General features: G+C 41.0%; 1 long non-coding RNA gene across 1 annotated transcript in view; it reads left to right on the forward strand.

Moving 5' to 3' along the window:
- LOC121927663 overlaps nucleotides 1-14633 on the forward strand; it is a 172078-nt gene extending 157445 nt beyond the window's left edge. Inside the window, exons 5-6 of the long non-coding RNA XR_006103294.1 lie at nucleotides 12839-12909; nucleotides 13272-14633. This is a non-coding gene — a long non-coding RNA (uncharacterized LOC121927663). The remainder of the gene's footprint in view (nucleotides 1-12838; nucleotides 12910-13271) is intronic.
- The last annotated feature ends 6143 nt before the right edge of the window (nucleotides 14634-20776 follow it).

A 20776-nucleotide genomic window follows, 5' to 3' on the forward strand; every position in this document is an offset into this window, starting at 1 on the left:
ATTTTATTTATATACTGCTTTTCCACAGATCAAAGCGGTGTACAGACAATTAAAACCATACAATTACAGAAGTCTAAGCACAATCATTCGCCTTCAAGCGTAAGCAGGGAATTGATGGCAACAGGGTAGATAACTTCATTCTTCAGGGGGGAAGGCTTGACAAAAAAGAAGAGTTTTAAGCCTCTTTTTGAATGTTTCTAGGGGGGTTGTCAGAATTAGTTTGATGTGCCTCAATCAGCAGGAGGTCAGATTCCCATCATTAGCATTAGTTGCTGACCAGTAAGTCAGAATGGAGAGGGTCAGGCCAAGAGACACTACTGAGCTATGCAGCCAAGGTAGCTATGTAACTTAGTAGTGCATGTAGAATTCTAGCCTTGATTGACTGATTGATTCATAGAATCGTAAAATTATAGAATCGTAGATTTGGAAGGGACCACAAGGGCTATCCAATCCAACCTCCTGCCATGCAGGAATTCAGCTTATTCCAGCATCGTCCTTGTTTTATTTTTTGTATCCCTGGCTTGTGCCCAAGTACTTTTTACCCTTTTACTCCTCCCCAATCTTTGCTACCAGTTCAGAGCAGGGACATCTTTGGCACTAAGAATATCTGAAATAACCACCCCAGTTTAAAAGGAAAATACTTATTGCAATGCTGTCATCAGTATTGCTGCTATATTGCCTCTGCCATTGTTCCCATGTAAATAAATAAATAAATAAATAAATAAATAAATAAATCATATGCCAGCTGAGAGAACCATGTGGGTGGAAGCCTTTAAGCATATCCGAATCATGATGGGAAAAACTACAGAGGCAGCCTTACAAAATAAAACCTATCAGTAATTTAAAAAAAAAATTAAAGCCAGCAACCTAAATTCAAAGGAAACCCATCAGAATTCAATGGTAACAGATGGGCTGGGAGAGATTTCTTGCTCTCTTATCATATAGGAACCCAAGGTCATCCACTGAAGTTGAATGGTGGAAAACTGAGGACAGATTAAAGGAAGCTCTTCTTCACACACTGTGGAATTCAACACTTCAGAACGTAGCGGTTGTTGCCAACTTGGATGGCTTTGAAAGAGGATTGGACCAATTCATGGAGGACAAGTTGTCAATAGCTACCAGTAATGATAGTTATACTTCATTTCCAGTACTAGAGGCAGTACATTTCTATATACCAGTTGCTGGTGAATGTGACTGTATGTATATGACCATGTGGTGTTATACTCTTGTCCTGCTTGTGGCTTTCACACAGGCAACTGTTTGGCCTCTCTGTGGACAAAATGCAGGACTAAAAAGGCCTTTCATCTGATCCAACATGGCTCATCTTGGGGGGGGGGGAGCCCAGCGAGCCAAGCCAAGTAATCTGTCTTTCTGCCAGACAAATTTTAACTCAAGCAGAAATGGATTGTAAGATATTGTTCCGTCTTTCATGGGTTTGAGAAAGAGGAGGTCCAGCTCTAAGCCTCCACTAATCTCATTTTCAACATTGAAGGGACTCAGAACACAACCTCCTCTACTAACTTCAAAGAAAAGGTTGGAACATGTGGGAGGAGGGTCGTCCAGGCATGGTTAAAGGGGTTTATTTAAAAGAGTTTATATAGTATATAAAGATGGAATTTCTAGTTCCTAAATTTGGTCCCATCTTTATGTATCAGCCAATTCAGAAAACAGTGAGACTTAATAAGCCATACCCCATGCAAACAAGGATGGGTTTTGTATTTGGGAAAGAGTGAGCAACCTTTTCTGGCATTATGTCCTCCATATGTGTCACACTACAACATTCACCATCTCCAGTCAGTATAACCACACTGTCTGGGAAATACTGGTGCAGAGTAGGTGAAGGAGTCTGTGGACTTACCTTTGTATCATAAATGCTAATATTTTCCACTGACCTTGCTCAAGAGTGATGTAGAAGAGCCTAGCAGTTTCCATTGCCTCTCACCATAGAGGACTGAGCCAAGAGGTTTGTGGGTGAAACCTCATTTCTCAGAATCTCTGGTAGCAATGGATTTGTGCCACTCTCTCTAGGGATGAAAAGGCATTTCAGTAGTTTCAAGATTCTCACTAAAAATTCCTGTTGCACATTTCCTGAAACTGGTTGCAGTTTCACAAACTCTTCCTCTTGTGCATTTGGTCTTGAATCCCTAACCTGTTGGAGCACTTACAGGGTATACAGTGGGCCCCTGTTATCCAATGGGGTTTTGTTCCAGGACCCTGCATGGATACCAAAATCCATGGATGCTCAAGTCCCATTAAATACAATGACATAGTGAAATGGTATTCCTTATATAAAACAAGGTTTGCTTATGGAATTTATATCATTTTTTAAAAAGTATTTTCAAGGCATGGATGGTTAAATCCATGGATAAAGAGTCTTACTACTTCCTTGGTTTGTTCTTCATGGCTGATTTCTTCCTTCCTGTGACAGTATATTTGGGAACAGGAGCCCATTCACTTTGCACAATTATAGTGCTATTATTCCACTTAGACTGCATGATTCCATCCTATGCAATCCTAGGGTTTGTAATTTGGAGAGGCACTAGAGCTCTCTGGCTGAGAATTCTAAATGCTCCTCCCTAAAACAACAAATCCCAGGGTTCCATAGGATGCAACCATGGCAGTCTAAGTGGAATAATAACACTACAATTGCACAGTGTGAATGTCCCACAATTACTATTCTTCTCCTTATTCTAACTCTCCTGTAATTACTCAGCTTGATTTCCCCAGCATGTCATGTTTCTAAGCGTGGGACAGCTCCATCACTACTGTGGCCTATCCCCTGCATTGCCTTTGGAGTTGCAGGGGAATAAAGAAGCAGCAACCTGTAGCTTCAATTTTAGACCAGAAACAGGAAGAGCAACTGTGAAGGAACTGGGCAGGATCTTAAAATGTAATGATATAACTCTGAACACCAAAGTAAGGATTGTTCAGACCATTGTATTCCCCATCCCCATGTATGGATGTGAGAGCTGGACAGTGAAGAAAGTGGTAGAAAGAAAATAAATTCATTTGAGATGTGGCGATGAAGAAGAGTGATGAGAATGCCATGGATGATGAAGAAGACAAAAAAAATGGATCCTAGGACAGATCAAGCCTGAACTCTCCCTGGAAGCCAAGTTGAGTAAACTGAGGCTGTTGTATTTTGGCCTCCTCATGAGAAGGCATGAATCTTTGGAAAACATGATGCTAGGAAAGGTGGAGGGTAGTAGAAAGAGATGGAGGCCATATACTATAAAATCAGAGATTTTAACAGAGGGGCTGCAGGCATGAGACTGTAGGACCTGAGCATAGCAGTGGAGGATAGGGTGTCTTGGAGATGTCTCAGCCACAGGGTCATCATGAGTTGAGGTCAACATGAGGGCCATTAACAACAGCTCTGATGCTATGGTTCTGCATCCATAATTCTCGTTCCACCACTGCCAGCTTGGTATAGCTATTAAACATTTTCCCCAAACCCTCCATTCCACATGTGTAGTGGAACTTACACTCACACAAGAAATCTGCCCACTGTGCCCTATGAAATCACATGGAAAATTCTCTCATTTTTGCAACAACTGCTTCAGGGACTGGGGGAGAAGGAGATTGAGAAATTCACTGCCCAACTTCTTTCATTTTCTGCATCATGCTAAATCCTGCCAGCCCCAGCCTTTTACAAGACTGTTTTCTTCAGCTATAAAATCTTAATGCACTCGAGTGCCTTCAATCATGCCTTTTCCATTGGGGGAAGCAGGGAGCAGGCAATGGGGAGTGGGAAGGGTGGAATAAAAAAATAAGGTGAGTCCCCGGTAGTCAATGAAATATTAAATATTATTAAGCATGAACTAGCAAAATGTGTTATCCATTAAAATGAATCTTTTATGCTTTCCTGGATTTTATTTATTTATTTCCCATCCTGGCCATGGGACAATCTCAAGAGTGTTGATCGAGCCTTTGTGAGATGTTAAAAGGAAAAGGAAAACCAAAACACCCACAGATAATTTATGATCCTGCTTTATATTGTAACCAGGAAACAAATCAAGGCTGTGAACCTTTGCCTTCACTTTCATAGACCATTGTGGAGCCACTTTGTGATCTATTATCAAAGGTTCACCTAAAAGCATAATATAAATGGAGTAATATAAACTGACAGCTGCCACCAGTGAAGAAACTGAGTTTCCAATTATATTCTCAATTTCCATTTATTGCAACTTGAATCTTTCATTTATTTTCTTTTTAAAAACTTCTTTTATCATACAAGAGTTTTTTTAAAAAACTGTTATCTTTGTTGTTATACTTGGATTTTCATGGCAATTATATACAAAGGTAACAACACCTTTTAAATCAGGGTGGTGAAGCAAGAAAGCAGATCCTCAAACATTTCAAGAAATGAACATGGGGACATTCAGTTGCATCTGTTTATTGAGAGGCACAACAAAAAAATTCTAGACTATATCCCTAAATATAGATACTCTTTCCCATGAGTCGATGTCTAGAAATTCAAGGCAAGGTGATGAAGCATCAGTGGACTAGCACAGTCTAGAGCTAGCATAGTGTAGTGATTTGCATGTTGTTTTTTGTGGGGTTTTGGGGCTATGTGGCCATGTTCTAGATGAGTTTCTTCCTGATGTTTCACCAGCATCTGTGGCTGTCATCTTCAGAGAATGCTTTTCTGGAAAAAGTTGTGTGTGTGTGTGTGTGTGTGTGTACTGTGTGAGCCTGGGAATGCAGGTGTGATTTGCATGTGTATTGTTCTGTTGCTGATGGCAGGCCTCAGGCTGGGAGGCTAATGCAAAAGAGGATTAGTGTCTGCTAATTGGTGATGATTATCTGCTGGAAAAGCCTCTGACTCTGAGTGGTTTCCCATTTGCATTTGCTGAGTCCTTATTTTGCTATTCCTCAGGACTGGTAGCCAAATTTTGTTCACTTTAAGGGTTTCTTCTTTCTAGTTGAAATTATCCAGATGTTTGCGGATTTCAATGGCTTCCCTGTGCATCCTAACATGGTAGTGGTTGGCATGGTCCAGAATTTCAGTGTTTTCAAACAGTATTTTATGCCCAGGATGGTTTGTGGCATGTTCTGCTTCTGCTGATTTTTCTGGCTGGCCCAGTCTGCAGTGTCTCTTGTGTTCCATGAGAGAACTACTGGATGACTTTGGGTTAGTCATGCACTCTCCGTCCCCCAAAACTCTGCGATAGGGTTGCCTTAAAGTCTCCATAATTCAGAAATGACTTGAAGGCATATAACAACAACAACAGAGAGAAACCACATACAGTCCAATGCTTCTGTCAAATGCCACATCATCACACAATGTGAATAGTGGAGTCTCCCTTATCTGTGTATACTCTCCACTCAATAAGCAAATGACATGGAGAACATCTACGGTTATGGGAAGCTGTCCTGTTGAGACTTATTTTTAAGGTGAAGAAAGCTATGAAACTGAGGATTGTGGAGCAGGGTTAGCATTGAGAGAAGATGTTTAAGTAATGGCTGAAATTCTACATCAGGTTATGTTTGTGTAAATCTCTGTGCTCAGAGTTATGCATTAATTGTACAGTGTGATCCTTGTGTTGAATGGCCACACTGCGCAACTAAACCAAGACACCAAATGTGCAACTGAAAGCACAACCAAATATGCATGTGCATCCATGCATAATGCACAATGCATTCCTGAAAGCAATGTGCATCAAGTTTATGAAATGGTGTTCTTGTGAAGTGGCAATGCATGCACAACTCCAGTGCTTATGCACATGGACTTCTAATACGCTTGTTTACCATCACAGACTTACATCCAACTATTAGTCCCAACCGTAATAGACCCATTGGATCACTGGAACTTACAAAAGTATGCACTTAATAAGTTCCTGTTGATTCCTTATGAATACAGAAAGCATTGTTGTAATTTTAGCAAAAATGCACTGTGTCTCGCCTTAGTATGAATAACTGTGACCAGGTAATGCATGCTCCTGCAGTTCAGTCTGCTGTCGAGAATCTTACTGTTGATGGGCAACTTTAACAACCATCTTTTCCCATCTTCTTGTAATAGTTTTTTTATTAAAACAGCTGCAGACTTACAAACAGATACACACTAATTTTCTAGATCTAAAAAATGCAAGGAAAAACACATCTAAGAAATAAATAAATAAATCTAAAACTAAAAACACAAAATCACACAAAACAGGGAAACAATGGCTTCCAATGTACCTGACTGATTCTTCTACATTACTTATCTAACTCCCCTTAATTCATTCAAATATCAATGTAATGTTTAAAATAATCTTAAAATCCTGTTAATAAAAGTCCTTACCAAGGATGTAATGGAAATATAAAACATTTTTTAACAAATCCTCTATTTGTATGTCATTCTTCTAACACCATAACAGAATCTCCTTTATTTTTCATAAACTCAGTCAACATTTTTCATTCTTGCTTAAAATAATCCAAAGTTTTTTTTCCATGTATCAACATAGTCAGCTAAAACTCTTTATGGTTGTTAGTGTTTGAACTCTGCTTCCATATCTTCTGAAATCCAGGATACTTTCAGAGGAATGTGCTCTGTAAAGTAGGGAAAGTGGCCACTCTAGAACCACTAGATCAACCTTTGCCCAACTTGCCAATTTTTAGATATGTTGGACTACTACCCACATCACCATCTTTATGCATGGCTACTATGCTGGATCAGTATGCTGGAGAGGGGAGGGTTTGAATGTCTACACATCTGGAAGATGTCAGGTTGAAAGGTTGTATTAGATCTGAGAGTTTTGCTGTGCATAAGCTACATTTGCTTAGTTTTGTTATTCCAAGCTTCCATAAAAATCCAAGAGTAGAATCCATAAATAATGCTGTCAGCCCTTAGAACTGCCATTGTTTTTGACTGGCTTGCTGACTGGCTGCTCTGGAGATTTCAGTCTGGAATCTGGTATGCATTTCTATGGGGTAAAGAAGTAGAATTGGCACCAGGATCCACCCAAATTTCCCACCTTTTCTTTAAAATAGAGGCAGCACAGTTTGGAAAAGTTACACCCAAAATCAGCTAGCCATCTGACTAGCGGGCATGAGAAGAGGGTAATTCTAAAATACAGCCTACAACACCTACAGCCTCTAAAATACAGCCTACAACATCTGATATTCATTGGTGGTCTCCCATCTAAGTCCTAACCAGGGTTGACCCTGCTTAGCTTTCAAGATCAGACAAGATCTGGGCTTTTTGAGTATTTAGGCTTAGCTGTAAAAAAAAAAACTTTTCCCAACTCTGGGCAGAACCACCTAGTTTGGAGCCATCCCCCATTAGCAACTCCTCATCGATATGACAGATCTTGTAATGTTTTCACCTTCCTTGCAAGATGTCATCTGGAGATTGCAGGCCGTCAGAGCTTCAATCCATTTCGGGTGAGAAAGACAAGACAGCTTGAAACACACAAAAGCACGGAAAATTGGAAGCAAATGGAGCAAAAATGACTGAAAGAGATGATGCCTCTTTCAAAACATCTGAAAACAGTAATGGCACCTCTCCAAGGTCCTGAATCCATTCTGAGGATATGATTCAGCACATTCCTGGGTATGTGAGAGGGAAAGAGTAATATGATGTGAAGCTGTACCTTTCTGAAGGCTTCTCGAGTTGTGCTTCTTTGAGCTCTGTAGGCTTCAAAGCCATGAGGATGGGAAAGGTAGTCCAAATCACCTGGATTGTACAAAGTCAGGACATACAGACATTTCCCTAAAAGCCCCTTGTCTCTCAGGAAGCATTTGAAAAGATAACAGATGGTGCTGTACAGACGGGCGGATACAGTGCCCCGGCCAGCCTCATCCTTAGCACGTGACAGGGGCATAATCATCGCAGCCTCCCATCCATATAGGGGACGCCATGATTACGTCACACGCGCGCTGCCTCCAAATGGAGCAGTGCACGTGTTATGCCCTTGCACCACTGCAGGGCGCTTGTGGTGCCCTTTCAGCAGCGCTGGAAGGAGCTCCAAAATGGAGCTCTTTTCGCCGCTTGTATCATTGGTGCAGCCTTTACATGGCTGCGCCAGCAATACAGAAGGCAAAGGGACGCTGTCAGGATGGAGACACCCCATGGGGAAGCGGCCTGGAAAAGTGGTGGATTGGGGCCTCTGAGGCTGCTGCTGTGGCCGCTGAGGCCCCGATCCGTTGGGGAAAGGGGAGGGTGCAGGCCACCCCAAAGGCACGACCTGTATCTCGCCAATGACTGCAGGTGAAAAGTAATGCAGTATTATGTCTCTCCACCTTTTCATTCCTTTCTTGGGGGCTTGGATTATGGATGTGGATATTTATTCACTCTGTGGTTTAGTTGATCTGTAGTCTGTTGAATTTCCTTACTTTTCAAGTTAAACCATATACTTGGGCATGTTGAGGGGGGGGGGACTTTGTTCTCACTACTTCTGAAGTCCATGGCCTATGGCTACCCTTTCTAAAAAGAAAAGAAAAATGGGGGAGGGGCATAATGTTGTAATTTGATCCAATTCATATATCAAATGCAACAAGCCCAGCTTAAAAACTATAGTTCTTTCTGTCTTGGTTCCAGTTTTTGTGACTGATGATGCATGGAGGGTAGGGAGGGAACTGGCTTTTTCATGTTCTGTGATTCAAAAGAATATACAGAGAAAACAGAACATTTCTTTGATTTAGAGATGACACCAGATGGGACTAGAGACTCTGTGTGTGCGTGTATCACAGTCTGGAGAGATACATCTTTGGACTACAACTCCCAGAAAAATCTCAGCCAGCCTGAAGGATGGGTGCATCTAATATTATTGTTGTTTGCCATCAAGTTGATTTCTGCTTATAGTGACCCTATGAATGAAAGATCACCCAAAGCCCTGGACAATAATTGCCTAGTTCAGCTATTGCAAACTCAGGACAGCTGTGGCTTCTTTGTCTGAGGGCCAAAACAGACTGGCCCAAAGGGGTGGCATGATGCCATCCATTTGAGCACCAGATTGGGGCCATGGCTACAGCATGCCATGGCCCCGATCTGTCTTTTTTTCAATGCAAAAAAAAAAGTGGCAAAATGCTGCTCCTTTTTGCATCGCTGTGAGTTTTCAATGCTCCTGCGGCATGCAGTGTCCAAATGCTGTGACGCAAGAGCACCATAAAGCTGCCACTGTGTAAATGGCTGGTGGCTTCACAGAGGCTTCCTGACAGTTTGGGGGTGTGCATCATGCATCCACCATGCCCCCAAACCTCTGGGAAGCCAGCGTATTTTGCCAGGCTGTTCTGGTCATGAGTCAGTCCACTAGTAATAAAGTCTCCCTCTTTTCCTACTTTCCTCCATTTATTTACCAAGCATTATCCTCTTTTCCATTGAATCGCATTGTCTCATATCATGTTCAAAGAACAACAGCTTCTGTTTAGTCATTTTTCCTTTTACTTCAGGCTTGATTTGTTCTGGGACCCATTTACAGTGCGTTCTTGCTTTATGCAAGGATCCGTTCCAGACCACACACCCTGTAAAGCAAATAGCGTGTATGCTCGAGCCCCAGTGACAATAATGGGGCTCGTGCATGCGGTGCGGCGCATGCACAATGGGCACACGCACCATTTTGTTTCCATCACGCAGCTTTCAGCATAAGCATAAGCTGAAAGCCACGTAAATGGCACCTGCATATGATGTGGGTGCACTGTATTTGTCTTTTTAGCAGTCCATGGTATCTATAGAACTCTTCTCCAGCACCTCATTTCAAATTTAGTTGATTTTTTCCATGTCAGCTTTTTTCACTATCCAGCTTTCCCCAGCTTATGAGCAGAATGATTCTGACTTTGGTATTGAATTATTCTTCTTTACACCTGGGGATTTTATCTAGTTCTTTCATGTTTGCCTTCCCAAGTCTTAATCTTCTTCTGATATCTTGACTAGAATTTCCATTTTTGTTCAGTAACTAACCCAAGGTATAGAACTGCATCAAAAGGAGTGTAGTGTCCAGATTGTGGAAAGTCATAGTACCACTCTATTCTGATTTGCTCAGACCTCCTTTAATGTATTGTATCTAGTTCTGGGCACCTTAGTCCTAGAAGGATATTGACAACCTGGAACATGTCCAGAGGAGTGTGACCAAGATGGTAAAGGAAACCAAGCCCTATGTGAAACAACTGAAGGAACTGGGCATGTGTGGCCTGAAGAAGAGAAGATTGTTATGGTAGCCATATTTAAATACATGAAGGGATGCCATTGAGGCAAGCTTGTTTTCTGCTGCCTCAAAGAACAGAATATGAACCAATGGATTCAAATCACATTTTTTAAAAATACATCTAAACATTAGGAAGAATGTCATGATTGTAAGAGCTGTTCAACACTGAAATAGACTACATCAGATGGTGGTCGAATCTATGTGCAATGTGCTCCCTGTTGCATGAGAATATAAGGGTAACATCACAATTTGTGAGCAGTAGTTGAACTTCTGGATTTTGTTAGAGAAAAGTCATTTGTGGGGGAAAATATATACTTTGCAGTGCAAAAATAGAAAACATCATAGGTTTTGAGGAACAGAAAATATCAGTTTTGTTGCACAGATAATACTGGTCAGGCTGGCTAGGAGACTTGGGGCATTGTAATTCTTTTTTTTAAAAGTAGCTTTCCTAAGTTGTTTCCAAAGTTTTGGAAGCATCAGTGAAAAAACTTTTTTGGCTGGAGCAAACAGATGGTTCCACTTGCTAAAGTGTTTGATCGCCAGCTCTTAAGGAGTGGGAAGGTATGTCTAGAAGACCAAGTGCACATTTATTTTTGAAGGTATCATGTTCTCATACCATCTTTCACCATCTATTTTTATGGCCAAACTACACCTTTCTGGGAAAAATCAGCTGTAAGCAGCCAGGGATCTTTCTGCCAGAAAGGGGTGAGCCACTTCATAATATATTGGTTGCACATAAGCTTCCTAGGTCAGCAGAATCCCATGCCTGGAGATTTCAGAGACAAAACCTGAGATCAGGTGGTAAATCCTTGTGAACGTTGAGGGGTAAGTCAGGCAAAGGTGAAGAGGCAAGTTTGTTTTTCCTCAACCAACTAATTGTGGAAGGAGCATGAAGAAAGTCTGGGCATAACCTAGCTAACAAATTAATTCAGCAACCCTGAGCCATATTCCTGACAAACTCTCATTTTTGTCACCTATGCAGGTGACAAAATGTACCCAATAATTGCAGCAATTGCCTCTGTTTTGACTCTTTGCATCGTACTTAGACTTCTTTGGAATATGCATGACATTGAGGAGTTTTCCCACATCTTACATCCTACAACAAGCTCAGGCTTGTTGGAGGCTCATGGACAGGGTCTCCCCCCCGCCTCACCAAGCCTTTTGCTGGTGCTGCCAGGGCTTCTGCCACATGAAAGTTCACAAGTGTTACCACTATCACATCACTCCTGGTTTTGTTTCAGATATCATGGTGTCCCCAGGTACATGAACCAGCCAACTCTCTCTCCAGTCTCCTTTCACTCCGAAATTTTTGGTGTGGTGATGTTGCTCAAGCACTACACACAATGAACCACTGAGCCCTGGTGCCAGCTAGGAATGGATAGAGATGGGTACTGAGGCTTTAAAGCAGTGGCAGATTAATATTAGAGGCTAAGGGAAGACTTTGCCCCCATAGGAATTCTTGGCATGGTGCCTCATCCCAGATAAAATACATGTATTGCTCCCAAATTCCCTCTATGCACTGTGGGGGCAATTTATGATGGTTTACTCCCCACCCATACCATTTTTTGTAAGAAAAAATGACTAGTAAATCTCTTCTTGATCACTTTTGTAGAAAAAGGCCTTGCTTGGGCCTAAAATGTCCAAACATGTCCCCAAAATGTGGCCAAAAAAAAAAAAAAGCTTCCACATTCCCTAGAGGCAATCAGGTGGAGGCCAGGAGTTACTTTCCTCCCTCACTTTGCACTCTGATACTGCAAGTCCAAATACCTTTGTGTCCCATTCAAAATGGCAACAGGAATTGAGGGTGCATCACTTCTTGTTGTGATTTTGAGATGGACTACAGAAGAATATGGAGGTATTTGGGGTTAATACAAGGTTCTGGAGTGCTTTGTGAGGGTAGCTTTTTATGTTTGTTTTTATGTGTTAGGCTTTTTTTTTTTTTTGTATGTGTGGTCATGAGGCAAAAATTGCCCCAAAGGTATAATTTTTTAAAAACAGAGGTTGCAGGTTTTTGGGTGACTGGTAGGGTGGCCCAGGAGCCACAGAACTGGTGTCCATGGGTCACATGCACTCCTGCAAGTCACCTTATGCCCATCCTTGCCAAACCTAGAGGGTGTTTGGTGGCATTCCCCCCAAAATTTTTGTTTTACCCCTGGGGTGTAAAAATGGTCACAGGAAGACTCACTTTTTCCACCCCTCTAGAGTGTGTCCCAAGGAGGGTGTCCAAAATGGTGGAAGGTCTGGAAACCATCAAGAGCGACTTAGGACACAGGTTATGTTTAGCCTGGAGAAGAGAAGGTTACAAGGTGACATGACAGCTCTGTTAAAATCTTTGAAGGGATGTCATATTGAGGATGGAGCAAACTTGTTTTCTGTTGCTCTAGAGAATAGGACATGGAGGAATGGATTCAAACTACAGGAAAAGAAATTCCACTTAAACTTTAGAAGATCTTTTTGATGGTAAGATCTGTTTGACAGTGGAATACGCTTCATCAGAGTGTTCTGGAGACTCCTTCTTGGAGGTATTTAAACAGGCTGGATGGCCATCTGTCGGGAGAGCCTAGATTGTGTCTTCCTCCATGACAGGGAGTTGGACTGGATGGCCTTTGGGGTATCTTCCAGTTCTATGATTCTATGACTCCTGCTTTGAAACACACAAAAATATTCCTCCCCATCTCCTCCAGTATTCATCACCCTAAGATTTGTTCTTCCAGGTGAAGAAGAAGGGAACTGTAGCAATTCCTGGAGACTTTGCCTGGTGGCCCGAGACCTGGCTACTCTAACGGTGAGCAAGTGGGGAACTTGTTAATGCATAACTTTTTCCAGCCATGTTTCATTTTCTGCTGATTCAGGCACCTGAGTTTCCACACACACCTCCCTTTCACAAAAGCTGTTATTATGCCAACGCTGAAGTTGGCGCTCGGCAAAGAGAGTGAAATTTTCCACCAGCACTAAGCTGTGATTGAATTTGTTCAGATTAGGCCCGGAGCTGAGCAAACTTGAAATGCATCATTTGAGGGATGCTCTTTCATTTTTATGGAAATGTTCTGCCGTCTTCAGATCTAATTGAAGGTCCTGACATTCCAATTTCCCTATAAGAATGTATTCAAACACCAGCTCAATTCTTATTCTTTATTTTCTTTGCAGAATTGAAATGGTGACGCATCGGATACACATTCGTTTCAAAGCTGGCAATCTTGGGTATTGTGGCTGCTTTTTCAAAATGTGCTCAATACTTCTTTTTCAAATGATATCCACGATCTGCACAAACCAATGATAACTTTGCTATAGGATTAAGGGCATCCCTCCCACATTACACAAACAAACAAGCAAACAAAGGATGGCTTTTTTTTACCCATAAACAGGAATTAAAATGCAGAAAGGTTTATGCATTACTCATATGAAAATGAACCAGTAGGCCAGATTCAATAAGAGAGTGGGTGAAGGAATGGTTGGTGGAGATCCTACATTATGCTGGAAGAACGAAAATCTCCAACACCATATTTAGAGAAGTGGGTTGAGTATGTTCCTGACACCCATTTGCTTCCCTCAATGAATGAAACTTTTAACTCCCTTCCAGAAGAAGCTTCACAGACTGCCTGTCCCAAGGTGCTGGCATTGGCTTACACAGGCATAGGTCCAGACTAGCTGATAGCCCATATTTCCCCTAATGAGTCTGTCCAAGACTAGAGATAGATTTCTTGTTCATCGGAGGAGTGGCCATAGCTCAATGGAAGAGTGTGTGGCTTTACAGCATATAGAAAGAACTTGTACAAGCATCTCAAGTATAAACAGATCAAAAATTATGACTCATGGCTCCCATATCAGTGGGTGAATCCACTCCAATGTTAATCTGAATTTTAAAGGAACTCTCCAGATTGCTGAATCCATCATCAAAGTAGCAGGTGATGGGGAAGACTCTTTGCTATCTGACATCTTGGCCTGTTCTTGCAATGCCCACTAAACCCACCCTGCTAAGAAGACCTTTCTAGAATAAATCTGAAATCACTATTGGATTCCAAGCCAATGCCTGGAGAAACTGGGCATCATCCTTTTTAGGAAATGCTGATCATTTCTCTCTTACATTTCTATCACTAGAAATTAATTGAGGTGATGTATTTCCCTAATGATCCTGAATTTGGGTCTGTTTTTGTTTTGGTTTACTCTGTGTATGTGTATGTAGTAGTAGTAGACATAGTAGGATGAGGGGTAGAGGGCATGAGAAAGGATTGCTTCTACTTTTCCAGAAAGGGTCAAAGCCATTATCTTCTCTGGGTGTCCATAGAAATGAGCCATTTCCCTGCTGCATCCCATCTGACCTACAAGGACAGCTCTTGCGATGACTTCACGTCCCTGCATTGCAACACTGTGCCCTGGCCAACTCCTGGAGTTTGCTAATTTGTGTGTTTTCACTGGAGGCCTGCTGATTCAATCATTTTAAAGATGCCCATTTCTTCCACGCCAGAGATTTTTATGGCTCTGAGGATTAGAAGCTTTTATCCCAACCAACCCTGGAGCTCTATATATTCTGATTTTTATGGTAAGCTTCACTAATAAACTGTTTAAAACATATGCTAATTGTGTTTATTGTATTCTTTAATTATCATATGTGTCATTAAAGATGTGCCATCCCATTTAGAATCTTAATCCACATTACCCTTTGCTCTTTTATTCTCCCCTCCCTTTTTAATATCAAAAGGCAAGGGTGGGGAGAGGAATCACCTTTAAATGGAGTATAAAAATATAAACAATGCCAGGAAGAGCATATCGGGATGATCAATTCCTGTTTATTTCAGTGGGTTATCTGCAAGAGAATGTCCTTATAGTTTCTGCCCCAAGGTTATAATATACAATTCCCTTCCTTCAGAAGAATTACAAAGCAATTCATTGACTTCTGTGAAAATACTTGAAAATAAATGAATTGCAACCAAAATGCTAATTTGGTTTCTCTGCTTTTGTGTATTTGTGTGTGTATGTGTGTGTGTGCGTTTGTATATGCACCCCACAAATGAATGAAAGACTTTTGTAAATTGCCAGCATTATTGCATTTTAACCATAGATTGGAACACAAGAATTAATGCGCTCATTAATTATGATGAATTAATTACAATTACACAGTCAAAGTTGAGCATTCATTGATTTCAAGAAGAGAAATTCCCACCAAATTAATAGAGCTTAAAACACGGGTTGGATTGTCTCCACTATTTATTATTCAAGGTTGACAACATCTGTTCCATAGATCTGGCCCCTACTAGTCTCCCCAAAGGTGCATGTTGTTATAGTAGTAGTTTCTATTTGGGGAATGCACCTGAAACAAGTCTGGGGGCCAATATTCTGCCTCTGAGATCCTGCAGGGGTGCATAAACAAACCTGGAAGAAGTTGGAAATCCACCACTGGGTTGGAAAAAAAATAGTGCCACCTTTTAAATGTTAAAAATGGGAGGGGATGTTTAAAATAGGGTACAAAATGAATCCTATGTGCTGCTCCTAGGAATCCCCCCCCCCCGGATCAAAAATATTTTTTCTCCATTTGTTTTAGCCCCAAATTACCACGGGGGAGGGCATTTTCATCACTATCCCCCAGGGCCATTTTAGGCCAGAGGTGCCCCCCAATCATGGCAAAAATGTATCCAGGTGTCAGAGGGAGGGAACTGGGGGGCATTTGGCACAAAACAAATTGGACTTTTTCTGGAGGTGGGCCTCCAAGTTGTCCTGGAGGTTTAATGCTACCTCTGTCCTTCCACATTTTACTGCTCCAGGTTTAAAAAAGCACAGTACCATCCTAGAGGGTTCAGGGGAGGCAATTCAGCTTGGTAGGGACAAAAATTGAGAGGTGCAGGGAATCTGAGGGGGTTGAAATCCACAAAAATAGCCTTTGGAGAATCACATGCAACCTCAGGGCCATACCTTGCCCACCTCTGTTCTAAACCATCTTGATGGTCATCACACCATGTAGTTGTGATTACAGCAATCCAGGTTGAATGTTGCTTGTTGTTAGCTGCTTTTGAGTTGATCTGGCAACTCTGTAAATGAGATGTCTCCAAGCCCCCCTATCCTATATCTTCCTGCTCAGGTCCTGCAGGCTCAGGCCCTGCTTGTCTCCCTGCTTGTCAATCCTTTTGGCATGTGGTCTTCCTCTCTTTCAACTCTTTCTATTGGCATGTGGTCTCCCTCTCTTTCTACTCTTCCCCAGCATCATTGTCTTTTCTAATTCCTTCTCATTATGTGGCCAAAGTATGGCAAGCTTCCAGGGAGAGTTCTGGCTTAATCTGTTTTAGAACCATTTGTTTATCTTTTTGCCCATGGAATCCTCAGCACAATTCTCCAGCAACATGTCTCAAATGAATTAATTTTCTTGGTACCTGCTTTCTTCACTGTCCAGCTCTCACAGCTCTACATGGTAACAGGGAATACTATGGCCTGAATGGTACTAATGTTAGTGTGCAGCTGTAAATCTTTACACTTTAGGATTTTGTCTAGATCTTTCATAGCTGCCTTTCCCATTCCTAATCTTCTTCTGATTTCTTGACTGCAGTCTCCATTCTGATCAATGTTTGATCCAAGGTATGGGAAATCTTTAACTATGATCCAAAACACACTGCAGAAATAATCCAATTTGAGACCACTTTAGGTGCCCTGGCTCAGTGCTAGGGGATCATGGGAATTGTCATTTATTGTGGCAGCAGAGCTCTCTGACAGAGAAGACTAAATTTCTCACAAAATTACAGTTGCCAGAATTCCCTGTCATTGAGTCAGGGCAGTTAAACTGGTCTCAAACTGGATTATTTCTGCAGTGTGTTTCAGACAAGGGTCATAATGAGTCGAGGTTGACTCAAGGGTAGCTAACAATAGCAACAACAAAACATCACATATTGATTCAAATAATGTTCATGTTTTTGGGGAACCTTCTTTTCCCAATTATATTTGTCTGAAAAGTATTTATTTGAATGAGTTGTCTACACATATCTCAACTATTTAAAGGTTCTACTCTGGTTGGGACTAAATAAGAAGATACAGGCCATAACATTGTTCATCCTCATTCAGCACCTAGACAACAGCTTAAGCAGACATGAAGAACAACTGGTTGAGGTAGTTTATGCCATGGAGAAATGTATTTTATTTCTAGTTGCATCAAAATGATTCTTTCTCAGTTTGCCCCTATACCAGTAAATTAGCAGATACAAGCTTTGTGTAAACCTCTGAACTTTTTTGTCCCCTTTTTGATGATACATTTCCTCTTCTTTGGTGATGCATAAGCAGACTTAGAAATGTTAACTTTGGTGAACTACATCTCCCTAAATATGAAGAATGGGAAATTCTGGGAGCTGTAGTCCATAAAAGCAATCTTTCTAAATGGCCACCTTCTCTCAATTTCTTGTAGCCACTTACTAAATGAAACCACCATCACTTTATTACACAGAATATGTTATCCATCCCCTTTCCCCCTTTTACAAAGAAACAATTATGCTGATTCCAGATTGGAACAGATTTTGAATGTCAAACTCTCATAGCTGAATCGAAATGTCAGGAACTCTGCACTTCTCCGATGCATGGCAGCTAATGTAACCAGCATCCCAACATGTCATTTTTGAGGCAAGCATATTGCTGGAGTGGCCCAGCAAAGGAGTGGGGGTGGGCGAGATCAATTTTATGTTCTTAGGTCCATTTTTTAAAAGAGAAGGAGACAAATATGTGGGGAGAACTCAAACTTTAGATTAAATATGCCCAGTTCTGGGGATTAATCCTGAGAAAATCATATTGGACCAGATAGGATGTCCATGAAATGTACTTGGATTAATTGTGGAGCAAGTCCTGAATTATGGGTGGGTCTATCTGTCCCACATGCAGACCAAAGCCTGTTGGGAGTGGTGTGCAACTTGCAACCCTGACCTTCCTTTGGCATCTTCATAATCAACTTGATAATCTATCTCTTTCTTGGTTTTGCAATGTGGACCTTTATTTTAATCAATTTTCCAATTTAGAAAACAGGCTGATAAAAACTAGTAGCAGTTTGTCAAAGATAACAGACATATTTCATGTCACATGCATCATTTCCCAATAGCCATGTTTCAGTGGCGACCCTATGTACATTTAGCTGACAGCCAATTTTTCTGAATATTTGAGTAGACATGTATAGGATTGCACTCTCACAGTCAGAGGTGTGTATAAACAGAACTATCTTTTGACTTTGTTGATGAGAGGGCCAGTTCTAGGGATGGAAAAAACATTAGTAAAAAATTGAAAATTGGTTTAAAATAATAGGTTTTTCAAGTGCAGAGAAACCCTGACAAAAAGAATACTGGACTGATGATGTAGCTGGAAGTGGGGTGTTTGAAGGTGAGGACTGGTGAGGATTTATGCATAAAGAGATATCCAGCTGCTCTGGATCCTGCTTGATGGAGTTTTATAGTACTTCATCCTGCTCCACAATCTTTTAAGGGTTTAAGCTTCTGGAGCCCCATCCCGTATCCATTCTATCAACCTAGCAAAGGACGTATTCAGGTAGTAACCTTTGTGTCTGCTCAATATTCAGCACCCAGGAAGTCATGCATATTAGCTATCTGAAGTTTTAATAAAGTTGTGACCCTAGTTTACACAATCACTTGTCTTGTGTCCTTGTCCTTCCAAGAGGACAATTGTTTCCCCCCTCCAAAAAAACCCCCATTAATCTTTATATTTTTATTATCTATTTGTTTTAAGAAATAACTTTGTTCCTGACCAAGGCCCATGTTTCCAACTACACAAAACCCCTTTCCTACTGCACATTTTATTTTCCTACTGCACAAAATCTGTCTAGCTACACATTAGAACAAAGCCTGGGTCTGTTGGAGGACGCAGTGCCATTACAAGTGCTGAACTAAGATTTAACTGCCATGTTTTGGACATGGACCAGAGACCACTACATCACTATGTTACATTGACAATACCTGTTTATATTATACCTTACTTTAATTGAATTCATATTGAAAAGAGGCTTATTACATTTATGTTAGTTCTAACATGGAATTTTAATTTAAATAACAGAACAAAAGTGAAAAAAATCATGATTTTAATACTCTGAATGAATGTTGGACAATCCCATTTCTGCCTCACCCATTCTCCCACCAACAATGTAGAGAGTGAGAGAGAATACAGAAATATATTTATTATTATTATTATTATTATTATTATTATTATTAAAGTTTATTTATATAGTGCCATAAGTTTTACATGGCGATTAAAAGTCACAGCACCACTCAGTCCCAAGCAACAATAATCACAATACAGATCAGAATATTACATACATGAATGATAGATATTAGCTTGAATTCTGTTGGTTAGCCCCCACTTAGAGTGGATTCATTGAATCAATTGTTGAATGGCGAGTCAAGAGACAAAAAAATTAATTGATTAACTCTAACTTGCAATAGGATTCAGGCCAGGTCTAACTTAAAAATTTCCTGGAAAAACACACAATTCAACATTTTCACTGTTTAATGTCTGCTGCTTTCCTTACAGGCCATCCAGTGGTGCTTGGTGGCTTTTATGTAAGGTTTGAAGTCAATCCACTCTGGGTTTTAAAGGAACAACCCAAACACCCCATTGCCTGGATCTTCTCTCTGCCCTATATCAGACAGTTTCATTTGCATCCATTTTTGACAGGTGTCCAGCCCGTACAGACCCCTGACAGTGAAGTCAGGAGGGATGGTATGGCTGTCTGAGCTCGCTGTTATATACACAAACCAAGAGTTGCACCTGCAGCCAAGCAGTTAAGTGCTAGTATGGAACTGCTGATGCGGTTCTTTGTAATCACAATATTTTCCCAGCAAAAATAAAAGCCCTTTTAAAAATTCAGGACCTGGATATGTAAGCCATTGAGGTGGAATTAATCTAGGCTGTTTTTTCCCTGTGGTTGGAAACTAGCTTTTGTAGAAACTCTTTTGTGATTTTACACTGATAATTCAGCTGACGGAGAGGAGAGTGCTGACTGTTCCAGTGCAAGCTGGATCTGTTTATAAAAACTGAACCCCTCACATGGCAGCCACTGGTAGCCACTCATCACTGCCCCCACAGTGTCTGGAACTGCCCGGCTGCAAAGGGAAAGTAGTATCAGCCTGATTGTTCCTGGGACAGGCATGTTTGCAACACGGACTTCTACACATACAGATGCATACACACACATGAACACATCCTGTGCTGCTATGGGATATAACATCATCCATATTGTTGGTGTCGTCTTAGTTTCACAGTCTGTCAAGGGGCACTGACGAGATTTTCACCATCAATTATGGGATTCTATCCCAAAATTTAGGAATCATATTACAAGCAATGTCACTTTTTGCTATTGTGATTCTATCTAAGGTTATTTCTTGCAGATGTTTTGTCAGCCCCCTTGGAATTTCTCCCAGAGCACCTGTCCATACTGGAACCACAATTGTTTTCTTTTCCCAGAGGGGCTGAATCTCCATTTGTAGGTCTTAATATTTCATAATAATTTTCCTCTCTGTCTTTAGTTCTATTATCTTGTTAATGTTTTTGTTTTTTATTTTTGTTTTTGTTGTTGATGAGGATGACTCCCCCCCCCCCAAAAAAAAGAAAAACAGCTGGAACTCAAGGCAGCTTATAAATTAACAGAAATACATGTTGAGTCTCTGTTATCCGAAATGTTTGGG

This window comes from Sceloporus undulatus, chromosome 4 (assembly GCF_019175285.1).
Source record: "Sceloporus undulatus isolate JIND9_A2432 ecotype Alabama chromosome 4, SceUnd_v1.1, whole genome shotgun sequence".
NCBI lineage: Eukaryota > Metazoa > Chordata > Lepidosauria > Squamata > Phrynosomatidae > Sceloporus > Sceloporus undulatus.